General features: G+C 39.0%; 1 protein-coding gene across 7 annotated transcripts in view; it reads left to right on the forward strand.

The window, feature by feature from the left end:
• LOC140479024 (SPRY domain-containing SOCS box protein 1-like) overlaps positions 1-19,269 on the forward strand; it is a 214,301-nt gene that overhangs the window by 68,168 nt on the left and 126,864 nt on the right. The window contains exon 1 of one of the 7 annotated variants that reach the window (XM_072572805.1): positions 13,978-14,805. The exons of 4 other annotated variants lie outside the window; for them this stretch is intronic. The gene's annotated coding sequence lies outside the window, so the exon portion shown is untranslated. Of the gene's footprint in view, positions 1-13,977; positions 14,806-19,269 lie in introns of those variants that run through there. 2 more of the 7 variants (XM_072572799.1, XM_072572802.1) reach the window with 2 other exon arrangements.

Here is a 19,269-nt window from a genome sequence, read left to right on the forward strand (position 1 = left end):
CTGTGCTTTTCCAGCGCCCCACACTTTGACTGTAAATGGTTGCACAAAAATCAGTTCCTGTGGGAAGTCAGGACGAATTTGTGGACCTCATTGCTGCAGAAGGCTGTGGAAGCCAAGTCATGTATAGGTCTTTGGTTGGTAAGGGGATGAATGGTTTCAGGGAGAATGCAGGAGAATAGTTGAGAAAATGATCAAATGGAAAAAAAGTCAGTGGGTTGAATGGCCTAATTCTCCTCATATCTTTTGGTATTTGGTGTGTTTTTAAGATGAAAACCATATTTCCGTTGAATTGCTTTGAAACAAATGTTATAATTCCAAATGTGGATTATTCAATTTTTTTTATTTTCTATTAAATTTGAGAAAGTATTTTTTTCATTCATAAGGATAAGCAATAAGAATGACAATCTTAAAATGTGAAGATTTGGTTTTGTTACCTCTTGAAATTTCTGTTCATGTATCAAACAAAATGTAAAATTAAGTTTATTATGATGTCTACCAGTGATGTCTTGCTCCAAAGAATGTAACTGTTTGACACGAAGCTTTAAAGCTACTTTGATAGAACATTTTCTGGCCCACTGAGGTGAACAAATAGCTAACTTTTTGACTCATCTTGATGTCTGGTTATCTGCTAAATTTGGCCTCCGTTGTTGATGACAAAATTACCGAGTTGTGATGTCATTAACATTTTTATCACCTTAAAAATGTCTTGACAGTCAGCCATTGAATTTAGTTTACCAGCTTTTTGTTTCAACAGCACCTCCTAGCTCCTTGACCTTGAGCACTGAAAAAGACCAAATTAAGCAACATTATGGGAACCCCTTCACCTCAAGTTGCACACTTTTGGCAGTTATCCCCTCACCCTCGCCAGTTTGAAATTGGGAATCTCAACATCATGGCAGCATCATTACTTCAAGTCCTCTTGTGATTCAAGGAGAAGAAACCCAACCTCTCAATCATAATCTTGGGTTAGATAGGGCTGTGTAATAAGTATGAGCTTAGCACATCTCTTGCTCCTGAAAACATTCTTGAAATGAATAGTTTATTGTCACGTGTACTTTACAGTGAAAAGCTCCTACTGTTGACATGATCTGGTGCTGTTTTGACTAGTTTAAGAATAATAAAAAAAGTCAAAAGATATAGCTTAAAGCCCATGACCCTGCTGCCGCCAGTGCATACTCAATCAACTAGGGCGGCATGGTAACTCAGTGGTTAGCGCTGCTGCCTCACAGCCCCAGGGACCCGGGTTTGATTCCAATCTTGGGGGATTGTCTGCCTGTGTGGAGTTTGTGCATTCTCCCTGCATCTGTGTAGGTTTCCTCCAGGTGCTTAGGATTCCTCCCACAGTCCAAAGATGTGCAGTTCAGGTTGATTGACCATGCTAAATTGACTACAGTGTGCAGGCTAGATGGGTTAGCCATGGGGAATGCAGGGGTATATTTGGGGGTGTGTGCTGGGACTGGGTGGGATGCTCTTTGGAGGGTCAGTGTGGACGTGATGGGCCAGAGAACCTGCATTCACACGAGGAGCTCTATGAAATGTCTTAGTCACTGCTCCTCAGCTGACATCTTTCACTCTTGGGCCTGTCTTGCCAATACCATGTCCCATGCCTGCCCTCTGCCAGCCCTCTCTGTAACACTGTTGCCAGGTCCTGCTCTGGGTTCACCAGCTGCCTTGCCCAACACTCCAGACCTGTTGAAGCCAACTTCCTCTTCAGTGCTGTTGCTGCCATGACCAAGCTGTCTCCCGAAGGTAAGTAGAAGCAAACAGTAAAAAGAAATGAGAATAGGAGGAAAGAAAAGCAGACAATGGATGAGCCTTGGGGTCAGGAGCCTGGATGCTGCCCACCCCACTGCTGCCATCTTGTATAAATTACTGAATTTGCAGAATTCAATTACACAATTTGAAGAGTAACACATAGAACTAAAGTTCTCTGTGGTGTAAAGCAGAACAGAATCTGGTGCTTACATTTTGGTCTGTGAAGATGTGGTAAAGGTAAGATTTTCCATGAAACAATGCATCTTATTAACTGCCCCAAATGTTTGAGTTTTCAGTTTTAGACTTGAACAGCAGCTTCAAAAAACCAAGAAGCCTCAAGTGCTTTGTGGAAACATTGGTTTCTGAACGGGTTATCGAAATGCTGACAGAAGCTTGACAGCTCCCTTGTTAAGTCTGGGTGTCAATGTAGTCCAATATGGTGAATTCTAATCATTTTTAGTTTTTTCTAATTGACATTGAATTGAGTAGCAATATTCAAATTGTGATTCATTCTTTAAAAGCTACTAAAGTACAGGCTCCGGAAAACAGTTATTGTCAACATTGTTTATTTGTAACTAAGATCATGTAGATATTACAGGTGGATAATGCATTGGTTTTTGTTGCAAGGATCATACTGGACACAAGAATCTGCGGTTTCAAAAAACAAATTTTGGTTTGTGTTTTCACTCTTTTATTTAAATTCAGTCTTCATTCGTAGGATGTGACAATCATGGAAAAGAAGCAGCACTTCGAAAGCTACTGCTTCCAAATAAACCAGCTGGACTAAACCTGGTGTTGTGATTTTTAACTGTGTCCACCCCAGTCACCTTCAAATCATATCTTTCCCGGGAAGAGTGAGAAATTTCCAGGCATAGAGAAAAATGTGGAAACATAATGACAGTTTTTTTTCAAGTGTAGCCTTGTAAAATGACTGAGATGGCTCATGGAATATTTCCTGCCCCTCTGAGCAATGACCCATCGAGTAATTTAGATTACTTTTCTTAAACTGACTTGAAATATCTGGACCGGCAGAAGATAATTCTGTGTAATTTTCCATCTCAAATGTTGGCATTTTGTCTGATTTTCACTTGTCATCCAAAAATCTTGCTAAATTTCTCAAGATCTTTGCTATCCATCTAAGTCCAAATTATCAGCCCTGTTTAGTTAGGAGCTAACAGCAGTAGCATGTCAACTCTTTGTCCCTAAATACTTATGCTGAAGTAGTACTCAAATATTTGGCATAGCCTCTCTTTCTGTGCAATTAGCCATTGCTTTCAATGATATATGTTAATACCATCAGGATGTGTAATAAAAATTATCTCATTGAAATTGGGTTTTTGAGTGAAATGAGAATGACTGACTTTTCCAGCAATCGCATTCGCTGCTTGGAAGTTGTCATGGGTCTGTTGAGAACAGCTAACTATTGAATCATTAAAAATTGAATAGTTTCTCTTAACTATACTCTTTCAGTTCAAATGTAGTGTAGCTGCGTATGTATTTAGTTTAAGGAGTTTTCTGTAACTGTCACAATTTTTAAATATCTTTTTGACCCCTGGAATGTGGGCATTACTGGCTGGCCAGCATTTGTTGCTTGTCCTTATTTGCCCTCAAGCTGAGTAGCTTGCTAGGCATTTCAGAGGGCAGCTCAGAATGAACCATATTGGTGTGACTCTGAAGTCACATGTGGTCCGTGCTAGGTGAGGAGGGCAGATTTCCTTCCCTGAAGGGCATTGGTGAATGAGGTGGGTTTTTCCTGATGATCGACAATGGTTTCATGGTCACGAGTAGATTCTTAATTTAGATTATTATTGAATTCATAATCCACCATATGGTGAGATTCAAATCCAGGTTCCCAGGACATGAGCTGAATTTCTGGATTAATAGTCTTGTGATCATACCACCAGGTCATTGCCTTTCTAATGTAATATCTTAACATTTTAATGTAGCATATTCCAAAATCTTCAAGTTTATATTGTAATACTAAGACATCTGACTCAATACCACTTTCATGACAGTTGATACACTTTCAATTCCATGGCAATAATTAGTTTACTTTAATTGCACAAAAAGGGTAGTCCATGAGGTTAATCACTCTGGTTTACTAATGAATCTCCCATTATATACTATAGTGCATACGCCTGGCTTGATGAAGCCAGGGCATTTGCTATTGACCACTGAGTCTTGCTGAGAAGTCTCTGATGGGAATTTCACTAGCACTCTGTAGAGTGATACAGTAACTGATTACAACATCCTTTACTGGATATTTCCAACATGGAGCTGGATTAATGTCATTGGCTGGTTGGACAGTTTAATCATGTTTAAGAATTTTCAGACTCCAGAGAATAGCAAAAACAGTTTTGTTTTTTTACGGAGATCAAATTTAAATATGGGAAATACTTGTGTCAGAGAAAAAAAAAGAGCAAGCAGAAAAAAAAAGTTGAAGTGAAATGGAAGATGCTTAAGAAAATAGCTCATGACTCAGCAAACTATATCCTGGTAAGGAAGAAGGGTTGGAAGAAAGTGACAAACAAATCTGGATTAAGCAAAGAAGTTAATGATATATTATCAAATTATTTTTCTTCAATTTATCAAAGATTAGTGATAACCAGAGGATTTGGAAAGTTCTAAAGTTATCAAAGAATTTTTTAAAATTGGGAAAATGAACTTTGAATGAACTAGCAAGTAACAGTGAAACAAGCATTAAGTACTTCTTTAACCATTGAAAAAGGAATAATGAGGCCAAAGTGAACATATGGTCATTTATGGTTTAAGAGGCCTAAACAGGAATAGGCACCTCAACCTTGTGTTGCCATTCAATAGGATCATGGCTGATCTGCTTTTTCCCTGCAACTCTTGATTCCACTGATCAAGAATCTGTCTTTCTCAACCTTAAGCATACAGAAGGACTCTGACTCCACTGCGCTCTCTGGTAAAGAGTTCCAAAGGCACTTCGCACTCCTGAGAGAAGAAATTCCTCTTCTATCTCCGTCTTAAATTCATAACCGTAGTGAATGAGGCACAGAAAGTAATGGATAACTAGGGAATGGCCAAGGTATGAATAAATACTTATCAGTCTTCATTGTATAAGAAACTAATAACATTCCAAAAATATTCCAAAAAAAAGTCAAGGAGCAAATGGGGTGAGGGAATAAATGACTATTGTTTGTTTGAACAAAAGTACTAGGGGAAGCAAATGAGAATAAACAATGATAACTCCCTGGGACATAGTTGGTTGCCTGCTAGGATATTAAAGGATGTAGCGACTGAGGTAGTAGATACACTGGTAACTTATCAAGAATCCAAGAACTATTGACAAGTCCCAGGCAATTGACAGTTTTCCAATGTAATGTGCTTATTTATTAAAGGAAGGAAGCAAAAAAAAGCAGCCAGTTGTTGGGAAAAGTTTAGAATAAAAGATGCAATGGCAGTGCATTTAGAATTACACAATATAATCAAGCAGAGTTAGCATTGCTTCATGAAGGGGAAATCATGCCTGACAAATTTATTAGAATTTTTTGAGGTAACAGGTAGAGTAGATGAGGAGAATCAGTCAATGTAATATACTTGGATTTCAAACATTTTTAACATGATACCACACAACACTACTTAGCATAAGAGCTATTGGTGTTTTGGATGATACTGGCATGAATAGAGAATCAGCTAACAAATATAAGACTGAGTTGGGTAAGGGGAGAATTTATCAGGATGGCTACCTGTAACTAATGGAGTGTCACAGATGAATGCTGGACCTGCAAATATTTACAATTTGATTCAGTAAATTTGAGGGAAGTCAGTTGCTAAGTTTGTTAATTACGCAAATAGATGGGAAGGCAGGTGGTGAAATGACACAGGCATTCTATAGAGGGATATAGACAGGCCAAGTGAGTGGGCAAACTCTTGGGAGATGGGATATAATGTAGGAAAATCTGACATTATGCACTTTGGCAGGAAAAGTAGAGGAGTGGAATCTTTCTTAAAATGAAAAAGGCTGCAGTACAGCAGGATTATTTTAGTACTAACAGCATGTAGATGGTTTTGGCTGGATCAGCATTTACTGCCCACACCAATTACCCTTGAGAAGGTGGTAATGAGCTGCCACCTTAAATCTCAGCAGTCCATTTGATATATGTTCACAAACAGACAGTTAGGGAATGTATTCTGGGGTCTTGACCCAGTGACTCTGAAGGATGTTGATATATTTCCAAGTTGGGATGATGGGTGTCTTGGAGTGGAACGTACAGGTGTGATGTGTCCCACCTTTCCGCTGCCCATGTCGTTATCGATGGTAGTGCCATGTGCATGGAACCTTGGTGAATTTTAGCATTATGTCTTATAGATAGTATTACACATTGCTGCGACTGAACATCAGTGATGGAGGAATGGAATGTTTAAGCATAAAGTGCCAAATAGGGGGCTGCTTTGTCCAGGCTCCTGTGTGTTGTTGGATTTGCACTCATCTAAGCAATTGGGAAATATTCCATTGCACTTGTTATTTGTGGCTTGTACATGGTGGACCGGCTATGAGGGGAGGTTGGTAGGTGTGTTATTCACTGCAGGATTCCAAGCCTTTTTCTTGCTCTTATAGCCATAATTATATGGCAGGTCCGGTTCGATTTCTGATCAGTGGTAGCTCCACGATGTTGATATTAAGGGATTCTGTGATGGTAAGGCTGTTGAATGTTAAGGGGTAGTGGTTAGATTGACCACCTCCACTAAGAGACAGATATTGCTTGGCACTTGTGGTTCGTTTATATTACACAGCTATTGTCCAGGTCTTAATTATCTGAGGGTGCTCCTAATTCTCTTCCACAGTAGTTTGAAGTCTCACTCATAGTTTAAATTCTATATTTTGTTTTTCCATTCTTCCAAAAAAAATTGGCAACTTCAGTTTCCCACAATATATTCAGTCTGTCAATACTCACTTAACCAATGCATATCAGTTTGTACACTCTTTGTGGCCGCCTTGCAACTTACTTTCCCATTTATCTTTGTATTGTCAGCAAATTTGACTACAATGTACTCACAGATCATTCCAGGTTATTAAAGTAACTGATATATAGCTAAATTAGTGCTTTAGAACATTAATATAGATTTTTGCATTGACCTTTTGTCAAGTTTCTTGTAAATGGATCCTTTGTAGAGTCGCCATTGTCTCTGGTTTCTCTAGAAAATGACTGTGTTGCCCCTGTGATGCGTTTAAATGTCATGTTTTGCATTTACCAACAAGTTGTTTGAATCATTTGATGGCAGCTCCCTAAGGTACCTTAAGGTGTTTTTTTTTTCTGGAAGGCCTGGAACAAACTTGCATGTGCTTTGTTCTCATCCCACAGTATGGGAGCAGTTTCCTTTAGCGAATTCAGTAATACCAGTGCACCATCCAATGTCACATGGTAGTGATTTCCAACATTTTTCAGAAAGACTGCATTGAGGTAAACAATTCCATGGTACACCACTTTTGTCATGTTCTCTATTTTGCCCTTTGACCACATACATTCTGAATATTCCTATTTCAGAATCAAGTGTTTTTTTTAAGTTGTAATTTTGGTTGGATAGAATATTGTTTAAGATGAACCAATATTTGTTTTACATTTATTTATGTTTCCGTTGTACAAAATTTTATAGCACACTTGGATAGTTGTCACAATATGAATGTATTATGGTAACCCATTTTTAAAATCACTGTCATGTAGGAAAAAAGATTTTGATACTGGAAAGATGAGATCATGTTACTAAATCATGGATATCTAAAATGTTTAATAAAATTGGACACAATTGGCATGAACCACTGGATTTTATTATTCATATGGTTTTTGTTAATTTTGTTTCATTTTTGCAAAGTTCTATTTCACAGCAGATGAAGAGGCAACCTCTGAAATAATATTTTCAACTCTTTCCTCACGTACTGACTGATTTTAGTGCTTCCATTATCATATTTCCATTGTTTCAAGTCATAGGGCATAGGTTTTGGGAGAGGGGAAAGATATAAAAGAGACCGAAGGGGCAGCTTTTTCACGCAGAGGGTGGTGCGTGTATGGAATGAGCTGCCAGAGGAAGTGGAGGCTCGTACAATTACAGCATTTAAAAGGCATCTGGATGGGTATATGCATCGGAAGGGTTTGGAGGGATATGGCCCAGGTGCTGGCAGCTGGGACTAGATTGGGTTGGGATATCTAGTCAGCATGGACAGGTTGGACCAAAGGGTCTGTTTCCATGCTGTACATCTCTGATTCTATGTACATAGCACGGAAACAGACCCTTCAGTCCAATTCGTCTATGCTGATCAGATATCCCAAATTAATCTAGTGCTACTTGGTCCATATCTTTCCAAACCCTTCCTATTCATATACCAATCAAAATGCCGTTTAAATGTTGTAATTGTACCAGCCTCCTCCACTTCGTCTGGCAACTCGTTCCATACACACACCACTCTGTGTGAAAAAGTTGCCCCTTAGGTCCCTTGTAAACCTTTCCCCTCTCACCCTAAACCTATGCCCTCTAATTCTGGACTCCCCTACCCCCCAGGGAAAAAAAAACCCTTGTCTATTTATCCTATCCATGCCCTCATGATTTTATAAACCTCTATAAGGTCACCCCTCAATCTCTGATGCTCCAGGGAAAACAGCCCAAGCGTATTCAGCCCCTCTCTATAACTCAAATCCTCCAACCCTGGCAACATCCTTGTAAATTTTTTCTGAAACCTTTCAAGTTTCACAACATCCTTCTGATAGGAAGGAGGCCCGAATTGCATGCAATATTCCAACAGTGGCCTAACCAATGTCCTGTACAGCTGCAACATGACCTGTACTCAATGCTCTGACCAATAAAGGAAAGCATATCAAATGCTGTCTTCACTATCTTGTCTACATGCAATTCTACTTTCAACTAACTATGAGCCTGCACTCCAAGTTCTCTTTGTTCAGCAATATTCCCCAGAGCCTTAAGTGGCTACGTCCTGCTCTGATTTGCCTTTCCAATGCAGCACCTCATATATTTATCTAAATTAAACTCCATCTGCCACTCCTCAGCCCATTGGCCTATCTGATCAAAACCCCATTGTACTCAGATAATCATCTTTGCTATCCACTACACCTCCAATTTTAGTGCCATCTACAAATTTACTTACTATACCTCCTATGTTCACATGCAAATCACTAATATAAATGAGGAAAAAGCAGCGGAGCCAGCACCAATCCTTGTGGCACTCCACTGGTCACAGGCCTCCAGTCTGAAAAACAACCCTCCACCATTGCCCCCTGTCTTCTACCTTTGAGTCAGTTCTGTATGCAAATGGCTAGTTCTCCCCATATCTTATGAAATCTGATCTTGTTAACCAGTCTACTATGAGGAACCTTGTCAAATGCCTTACTGAAGTCCAAATAGATCACATCCACAGCTCTGCCCTCCTCAATCCTCTTTGTTACTACTTCAAAAAGCTCAATCACATTAGTAAGACATGATTTCCCATGCACAAAGCAGTGTCGACTATCCCTAGTCAGCCCGTACTACAGAAGTGGTGGTGCTGGATGTCTGAAAATGGCAAATTACAATCCTATGAAGTAGCTGAAACATGCAATGAAGATCTCAATGTTGGCTATGGAACCTGATTTTCAACTGAGTGGGTTGTTGGCTTGCTGTAGTTATCTGCACCATTTGATTAGAGTACAGAAAATTCAATCTGCCATCTCACATCTGATCATTATTTGCCAATCTCTGATAGATCTGTGATAGTATGGGGGAAAATATTAGGTTCAATTGTTATGCTCTGACTTATCTATAGTCCACTAACATTTATATGTGAATGATTCCTCACTTCTCTACAGGAACCAAGCCCCAACAACTGTTGGTGGCTTGGTAGTTAGCATTGCTACCTCACAGCACCAGGGACCTGGGTTCGATTCTAGCCTTGGGTGACTGTCTGTCTGTGTGGAGTATGCAAATTGTCCCTGTGTCTGCGTGCACTTCCTCTGGGTGCTCCAGTTTCTTCCCACAGTCCAAAGATGTGCAGGTTAGGTGAATTGGCTATGCTAAATTGCCCACAGTGTTCAGGGATGTGTAGGTTAGGTACATTAGTCAGGGAAAGGTAGAGTAATAGGATAGGGGAATGGGTTTTGGTGGTTTATTCTTCAGAGGGTTGGTGTGTCCTTGATGGGCCAAATGGCCTGTTTCCACACTGTAGGGATTCTATGAACTGTCAGTAATGTGAGGAAAGGATGTGGACATATTTTTGATAGAAAACCTAGCTCTGAAAGGTCTGTTACTTATGCCACCGCCATTAAAATTTCAGTCACTTAGTTAAATTAATGATTCTTATGTACAATATGTTCATAAAGCTGACCAATGTTCATGCTGGAGAATGGGATAGGTTTTCCACTTTTGCCATGTAGTGTAGACTGATCAATCTCTTGTTCAGATATAGCAATAAGCAGTTGCTCCATTCTCCCTAACTTTGACTCCACAAAATGAATTCCTATTATAATAATATTATGTTGTCTACTTCCCATAAGGTAGAAACAATCCCACTTCAGACTAAAACTACTGCAGCTTCTTTTAGTGTATTTCTTGCTGCTTTCCATGTGGCTGGTCGATTGATTGTTACTTGATACATGACTGCAGGCAGCAATGAATTGTGCCACCCCAAATGTGCATTCTCATAACATTTAGTTTATCTCTTTACGAATAATTTAACAAAGCAGCTAGCATTTTCCAGCCCTAACCATGCTTGCATTGTCTTCAACTGTTTGCTGATGTTCAGATTGTTGTATGATACATTGTGAAATGATGTCCGACAAGTGTTCTGTTCATTTTACAATCCCCATGTTGAAGCTTTTCTTTTGACAACGAGAGCTATTTCAGATCCTGGTTATCTGAAGACAATAATACTTACACTAACCTGATTAGTGAGTTCGCAATTAGGATCACTAACCACAGTGGATCATTGCTGCACTAAGTTCTTTACTTGTGGGGCTTCTTTCAATGTATGGTGTATTGAAGACTTGTTATCATGTAAATGGGGGAAGGGAAAAAAAGAAAGAATTGTCTTTGCATAAAATGTGATTGTAGTGCCTCATGATCAGAAATAGTCTGTGACTTGTGACCTGGGGAGAAGAAGGTCTTCAGCTGCTTGAGATTTAAGAGTTCAGTGTAGTTGCACTTACAATGTGAAATGTTCAAAACATATCCTGGAGTATTTGTATTACAGAAAAGCAAAGTCTGTTTAAATGGTGTTAACTTTGCATAATAAGATTAAAAATCAATAATTGCAAACTGAAAGAGGCTGTCCTGATCTGTGGCATGCTATGTAAACAAAAATATTATCTGATGCTCAGTAACTCAAACTATCTAATGTGAGTCATGAATATTATGAATTGTTTTTCTTCCTTAGTTTTCCTTGCAAAAGAGGTGGTTCCCCCTTTCCACTTAATAATTGTATAATGAAAAGCAAACAGCTGTGCATGTATGAATAAAAGCACAGTTAAATACTGCTGTCTTGTGTACACTTTCTGGTGTGGCATTTGAAGCCTTCTTTTAACTTGGATGTCAGCCAGCCAGTCTTTATGATCATTGCAGTATAGCCTGGGCTGTCCCAGAAACTCCTTGCTGCCTAGCTGATGGAAAACGGCTCGGTTTGTCGATCTGAACAGTAGAAAACATGGGTACTTCTAGCAACATTGCAAAGTAGTGCATGCAAGCTTTTCAAGTAAAGGTAGGAATAGAACTGGGCTATATGGTACTTCAAACCAGCTTTGCCCTTTATTAAGACCACTGCTTAGCTTCAACCGTTTTGTGTATTTTCCCACTCTCTCTTTCCATATTCCATGATTCCCTAGTGTTCAAAAAAATCAGTTTGTAACACAAGCTTTCTGCAGGCCAGCAAATGTCATATCACATGACTTGCCTAGTTGGTTTAATAGAATAGTTGGTAAGAGACTCTGTTTTCCCTTCTGCAAGATTAGAATGAGGGTATTATAATGTCAGGACAAGGGATGGTCATTTTGGACCGAGATGAGAAATTTATATGCTCTGGGGATTGGTTCTTTGGGATTCTTGATTCTAGATGTTGAGCTGCTTAATATATTCAAAGTAAAGATTGATGATCAAGAGTAGACTGCTGGGGTAGTAATTGGCTGGGTTGGATTTATCCTGCTTTTTCTGTACAGGACATACCTGGGCAAATTTCCATGTTGTCAAGTAAACGCCATTGTTGTAACTGTACTGGAAGAGCTTTGATGGGGAGCTGAAAATGTGTTGCTGGAAAAGCGCAGCAGGTCAGGCAGCATCCAAGGAACAGGAGAATCGACGTTTCGGGCATAAGCCCTTCAGGAAACGTCGATTCTCCTGTTCCTTGGATGCTACCTGACCTGCGCTTTTCCAGCAACACATTTTCAACTCTGATCTCCAGCATCTGCAGTCCTCACTTTCTCCTTGGATGGGGAGCGGCAAGTTCTGGAGCACTCGTCTTGAGTACTATTGCCAGGATGATGATAGGGCAATAGCCTTTGCAGTATTCAGTGCTTTGAGGGTTGCTACTTGAACTAATAAAGTCCAGGGAGGATAAGTCCTGACTGACTGCCCCTTCTCCTTGCCAGTTTTAATTGTTCTGTGATGCTCTCTTGCTCCTTTATTCCGTAACTAGAACTCCTAGCTGCAACATCAATGAAAGGTAACCGCATATTTTAATTACGGTCATCAACTCGTGACCACCATAGCAAAAGACGAAGATCCATATTTACTAGTGTATTTGTCTCAATTCTCGTTCAGTGCACTGTGAGTTAAGCTGTTAGGTAGCAACAAATGTGCACAATTAATTTTTTTTTGTATTTAGTGCAGCCTAAAGAAAGGGAGTTTTAAAATGTGCTTAAGTAAATTAAAACTGATAGAAAATTTCAGTAAACTCAGTAATTTGTTGCAGTGAATAGTTTGAGATTCCACTTTTATGTTATAGGAAGTGCAAATTATGGATTGTGCAAAGACACTGGTCTGATATGATAACTTCCCATTGCTTGATTTCCTTCCGTCCAGTAATAGTAATCATGAATCATAAGTGGCTTTGTGACTTATTCCGTGTTTAATTTAAAGTTGCATTGCATCTTCTGTAGATTACAAGTGTTTGGCTGACATGCTTTTATTTTCAAAGTGTGTGGCTTAAGAATTTTATAAACTTTGTGAATCCAACCATCGGGATAGATGATTTGTAGAACATCTAATTAATTAGTTATTCAGGTGTTATGCACATTTGATGCAATGGTCTGCAGTGCACCTGGTGATCCACCATTTGCTATAGATTTTTATATCCAACCTTTCACTCTTAAAACGATGACCCAGGCTTATCCTTGCAGGTGCTTTGGCATCAATCCAAAGATTAGTTGCACATGACAGGCAATCTAACTGATTTGTGATGCACCATATGTGCTGTATAACCTGTTCCAGCCTCATTGTGTTCCCCCCGCCCCCCCGTTCTTCCCCAATTTAATGTGATAAGAAGACCATCAAAAATGCATTGCCTAAGAAACCCACTTAATGTTAATAACTGAAATGTTATATATTTCAGTGCTGAGTGTTGCATTGCAACGCATTATTTGGAATAAGTATAGGAACATTAACTCCTGGTGGAGTAACCTTAAAAATTTAATGTGGATATGTTTGTAATTTGCACAATACATACTCAGGACTTTTTGACTTAATTTTTAATAACCGTTAAAGGTAAGCAATGCTTGTTTTTGTTTTCTTCTTTGTAATCACAAATACAAGCGTATTTGTCTTCAAGTTGTTTTATAACTACTTGAGTGCAGACAATTTTCTTTCAAGACATTTTGGTAGCCAATCTTTTTAAAGTTGAACATTTTTAGGGGATGTTTCCTCTTTTAAAAGAGAGGTAATACAAGTTTTACTCTTTGAAAGCAGTGAGGGATTGATAGGGCATTTTATTTTGACTGCTGGCCCATGTTCATTCTTAAACATATGTTTATCAAATTAATTGGAATGTTTTTGTTTCCGAAACAATCTATTGCTACTTGGAATACATCGTTCACATTCTGCTCTCGTTTTATTGTTTGCCATCTGTCCTGACGTCTGCTGGCTGAAGGAACCTCCCCTAATGTGCACTTCTGTAATTAGATTCCTGTGACGCCTCTCAAAGTAGAAACAATGGGCAGCTTTTGTGCTGCACATCAATGTGGCCTCAAGGTGGCAATTCATATCCTTGCCAATCTGGTGTGTCGCAGACAGCCCCAGATGGCTTCCTGCAGTGGGGCTTCAGTGTTGCAAGATCTTTGTCCAGCTTTAAGAATACTAAAATGGAGACCAAATGGTGATCAGTGTGGTGCACATGTAGACTTCTGTGAGCATATTGGTTTCCAGGGTGTGCATGACATAAAGAAAAATGTTCTGTCACCAATTTACTTTTAAGTCTGTCTGCAGACCTGGGGCGGCAAGCCTGTGTGTGGTGTTTGGAGAAAGGGGCGTCACCATCTGTTCTTCATTCCCAGATCAGTGGATTAGTAGCCCTATGTGATGAGATCAGCTAGATCAGTTTACAGGGCACTGCACTCACTTCATCTGGAGACTTCTCCATCTGGGCTGTCCTTCTTTTTCTCACTGAAAGCAAGGCTTTTAAACAGATCGAGGCTGTTTTTTACAGTAATGGAAGGTACCGGCTTTATCAAAAGTGATCTGTGACATACACCTTTAAAGCATTGTTCAGGCTGCAACCTTTTTTCACTAGCCTATCTGTATCTGCCTGCCTGGCTTTACAACCGAGCAAGGAAGTATTTCTGTCCTGTTTGTTTGCTGCTGATTGCTGCACAGATGTGCATTTCCAAAAGCTGCTTCACTGCAAGCTAAGTTGGTTCAGAATTCTCTTTCTCATTCCCTCTTTCTCCACTACTGGCTTTCCCTATTATGTTTCTTGGAACTATTTTTCCTGTTTAAGTCTGTGTGTGCTTGCTCCTGGTTAGTGTTTTTTCTGCAAAGTATGCTAACAAGTTAGGTCTGTTTCTGTGGACAGGCTGTGCGCGCAGCTTCTAATTCAGTTCAGAAATAATGGTTATTATGGTGAGTATTTATTTTTAATCTAACATTATCCTTTCAAAAGCTAATCTTCATCACACGTGCAGTTTTGTTTGGAAATGAAGATTAATACAACTAGTTACTGGATATGAGCTGTAATGACATTTACCTTTGGCATTTGTTTGGCTTTTTCATTGAAAAGATGAGTCCTGTTAATAGTTCAAACCTGTAACCTGGTGATCATCATCCCAAATGGTAGTGCAAGACACTCATGTCAAAGGTTCATGAGTCAAACGGGGTGTTGACCGTTATTAAAATGAATTTGGCAACGTTTGTTTTATCTCTAGCTCGTGAAGGATACACTGATTACCAAGGTTTTATTTATGATTGCTGCAGCAATGTTTGTGTGCAAAAAGTAAGAACTATTTGTATCTCAGCTATTTGACCTGCAGCTATTGTGAGGACTGCATTAGCTGTTTAAAAGGCACAAATTTAACTTGCAAGTCTTAGTGGTGTAATCTGACATTCTGAAAATGACTCAAAGCCTGTATGAGTATTTTCTAAATGTATTTTGAAGTAACTTGTTCTGAAAGATATGAATAGCATAGAACCTTACCTGATCTGGCCTGTATGTGACTCCAGACCCATAGCAATGTGGTTGACTCTTAACTGCCCTCTGGGCAATTAGGTCCAGGCAAAAAAAAATGCTGGCCTGGCGACTGACACCTATATCCCATGAATGAATAAAAAAGAATACAAGAGTAAGGAAGTTTTGTTAGAACTGGATAAAACTTCAGTAAATCTATCACTGGAGTACAATGTGTGGTCGAGTCACCACATTACACAACATGTGCTTCTACTTTAAGTGGCCAATCTTTTTAAAATTAAACCTTTTTTAGGGAATGTTTCATCTTTTAAAGGAAAGGTTAAAGAAGTTTTACTTTTCAAAAGCAGTGAGGGATTGATAGGGCCTGTTTGTTTGACTGCTGGTCAATGCTCATTCTTAAACAAGAGTGTGTGAAGAAATTTACTGGGATACTGTCTAGATTATAGGGAATGAACCATGAGGAAACATTGGATTGGCTGGGGTTATCTTCTTTTTGAGAAACCAAGTTTGAGGAGACCTGATAAGAGATTGGTAAGATGAGGGGCATCAGTGGATGGGAAAAGTGTTTTTTTTTCCAATTTGTACTGGGGTCAATAACCAGGGAGCATGGATTGAAGCTCTGAGGTAAAAGACAGTCAAGGAGAACTTTGTTCACTCAGAGGGTGAGAGTCTCAATCTCACTGCCTGAAAGGATGATTGCATCTCACCACTTAAGCGATTTTCACTTGTGTAGCAACAGCCTCCAGAACTATGGGTCAAATGCTAGAAAACTTGATTACTAGAGCCAGGTCGGCATTGACTGGCAAAGACATAGTGGACTGAATGGCTTCCTTCTGTGCTGTAAATGTCTATGTATATGAAACTACATGGATTTCTGGTCAAGAATGATGAGCTATAGAGTGGAGGGGAAGCTGCTGCAGACGTTCTTAAGGGTGATGTTGAACTGGGCTGAAATTTTGGATATTTTGGGAAATAAATGATCAAAATAGTTTCTCTTTTTATATTAATCATGTTTTAAAATTGGTACATATTAGATCACTGGAAAGAAACTAGCTCCTCCTTCAAACACAACAAAGAATACCTGAAGCAGAATGCGTCCCGAGTGCTCTTTAAATTAATTCAACTGGTATTAGAGGAATTCTGATTCTGTTTGCATTGGATTTGCTTATCCCAGCCAAGATAGTCATGCGTGTTGTGGCTTAACTTCAACAAGTTTAAGGTTAGGTGGCAAAAGCCTAGTGGAGGCCCTTTTCATTTGATATGTGTTTCACCCAGCTGAAGATTGAATCAAGGTTGAATTGGAGAAGATCAGGAATGTTAATTTTTGTTTGTGGGTGCATGTGAGGCAACTTCACGACCTACATGCAATGTTTAAGACTGAGCTTGTGTTTATCTAAAATGACTGCCAGACTACTCGGACCTTTTGGCATCATGGTAGCCCACAAACCCACAACAGACTAAACAGCAGCTAATGAACTTAAAAGACCCCATACAGACGACAAGCAAAATGAACATCATTTATGAAATACCTTGCAAAAACTGTAATGAACACTACATTGGACAGACAGTCATAAAACTAGCCACCAGGATACATGATAATCAACTAGCCACAAAAAGACATGACCCACTCTCACTAGCATCTTTGGATACAGATGAGGAAAACACCACTTTGACTGGGACAACACATCCATCCGAGGACAAGTCAAACAGAGACACATGATGATAATTCCGAGAAGCATGTCATTCCAACTGAAATTCTATCAACAAACATAGACTTGGATCCCATTTACCACCCTCTGAGAAGAAGAACAGGAAATGATGACATCAAACCAAGGAAACCTAAACACAAATAGAAAGTGGGTCATAACACCAGTGCTTCACCGGAAACACTCGAATAAATAAATTCTACAGAGTATGGTGACAAAATGTCTGAAAACAAACCTCCAGCTCAGCAAGCAAACTTGCATCCATAGCTTCAACCCGAGCTACAAATCTTCTTACAACTCGTTGTGTATATTTCTGTTTGGATTCTGAGCCAAACAAGTAGTGGCATTCTCCTGTTTGACTTTGTACCAATGAGTCAGCAATGAAGGAAGATGACTTGGTCATAGGTGAAAATGTTTGGTGTTATTGAACAGGAAATTACATTTGATTATGAAAGGAATTCTTGGAGAATGAAAACTAATATATCTGAAAGTATGCAGAATTTCCATTTCCATTTCCATTTTTGTCTTCATTTGTAAAGAGCAAACTGATGGTTAAGAAATTAAAGTAAATACAAGTTGGCTCGGCTTTGTGATTTGATTTGCAGGCAATGTTTTAGGCACTTTTAAAATTATACTGCCTCTTTCTAGATATACCTAATAGCATACACTGTTGAGAGTCATGCTTGCCTTCTGGCTGAGGTATCATGGGTAACTGGTAACCATGAGATTACTTGACAAGAAATTCACAACTTCCACAAGAGTAGGAACAAATGAAGGAAAAAAAACTTTTTGGATTTTACTGTCTTTCAGAGAAGAGTCCCCTGAATCTGGTACAATTTGTACCTCGAACACACTTTTTATAAGTTCGTTCTTAAAGTATGTCAAAATGAATTGTAGTAAAATTGAGAGCCTGGATCTCTCAACTTTATGGTTACTATCAATCTTCTACACTGATGAAATTCATGAAAGGACACACTACATGTCCTTTTTCCAACAGTCTTCAGAAAGTATGCCTGGTATATTTTGTTTTTGAATTTTAAATGATTCTTCAATGATTTTTAATCTCCTTTTATGTGTACTGGTTCTGATCAAGACATGGATTTCCCTCGTTTTGGTGAGCTCTGCTGTAAAAGCATTCATTTTTAAAAGTAGAATCACAAACTGCCCTGTTTTAGATGTTTCTTTCAAAACCTCAGTTGTCTTTTAAAAGTTGCTCTGTTTTACTGCATTTCAGATAGGTGTTCTGAGTAAATTCCCTATTTTGTAACTGAATTGGTTTTAAAAATTATTTCTATTTCTTTCCAAAAGAGACAAGTTTGGTTGTTTTTTAAGTGTTTTACAGGCAAAAAATATTACAGTAATTCAATTTGACCAGGTTGATATGTTTACTTGTTCATTGGCAGGGTAACTAGAGTCAACTATAAAGCTTGTTTCAGATTTGAGGAAACTAGAATTCTACAGCAGGTGCTTCTGAAGCTAATAAGACTGATATTAATGTCATTCATTACCATGTTAGGTGATTAAATTGAACTGCATCCTTATTTTGTTTGAGAATTGCGTCTGAGAAACTTGGTTGTGTTCCTTCATTGAAATAATGGTGAAGATTGAAATGGACTGTGTAAGCGGACTCTGAGATGTGGTGTTTTATCAAAAATCATGACATACCTGTTGGCAAAACTGAAATCTGTAGAATTAGATGGGCTGTGGCAGTGTGCCTACAAGATTGTGCTAGTAGTAAAAAGCTGAATGTCGTGATGACAGTCATCAAACATGATATATTCAGAATAGTATCCCTCAGGGTCAGCATTACAAGTTAAAGATATGAAGAAACTCTGAAGGGATGGCTATATTGTTTGGAATTAATGAAAGTTAATTTTTAAAGTCCAGTGTGACTCCTGTTTCATACATACTGATGACCAGGACCTTGAGGGGTGCATGGTCTGGGGCCGGAAGAGGTGGAATTATACAAGTTTGCAGGACAACTTAGAAATTTGAGCCGCAAGGAAGATTATTGTTGCAAATTTTACAAGGATGTAGACAGAATGATGTGAAATTGTATTCTTGTTTTGTGCTCACGAGAGTTTCGTAAAATCTCTCTGAATCTGTGCCATTATTGAGCTGAGCCAGTGCAGCATTATGTGCTTTGTATTGGTGGTATTAAAGATTAAGGGGGGAGGAAAGAAAATCCCCTCCACA

This window comes from Chiloscyllium punctatum, chromosome 6 (assembly GCF_047496795.1).
Source record: "Chiloscyllium punctatum isolate Juve2018m chromosome 6, sChiPun1.3, whole genome shotgun sequence".
Classification (NCBI taxonomy): domain Eukaryota; kingdom Metazoa; phylum Chordata; class Chondrichthyes; order Orectolobiformes; family Hemiscylliidae; genus Chiloscyllium; species Chiloscyllium punctatum.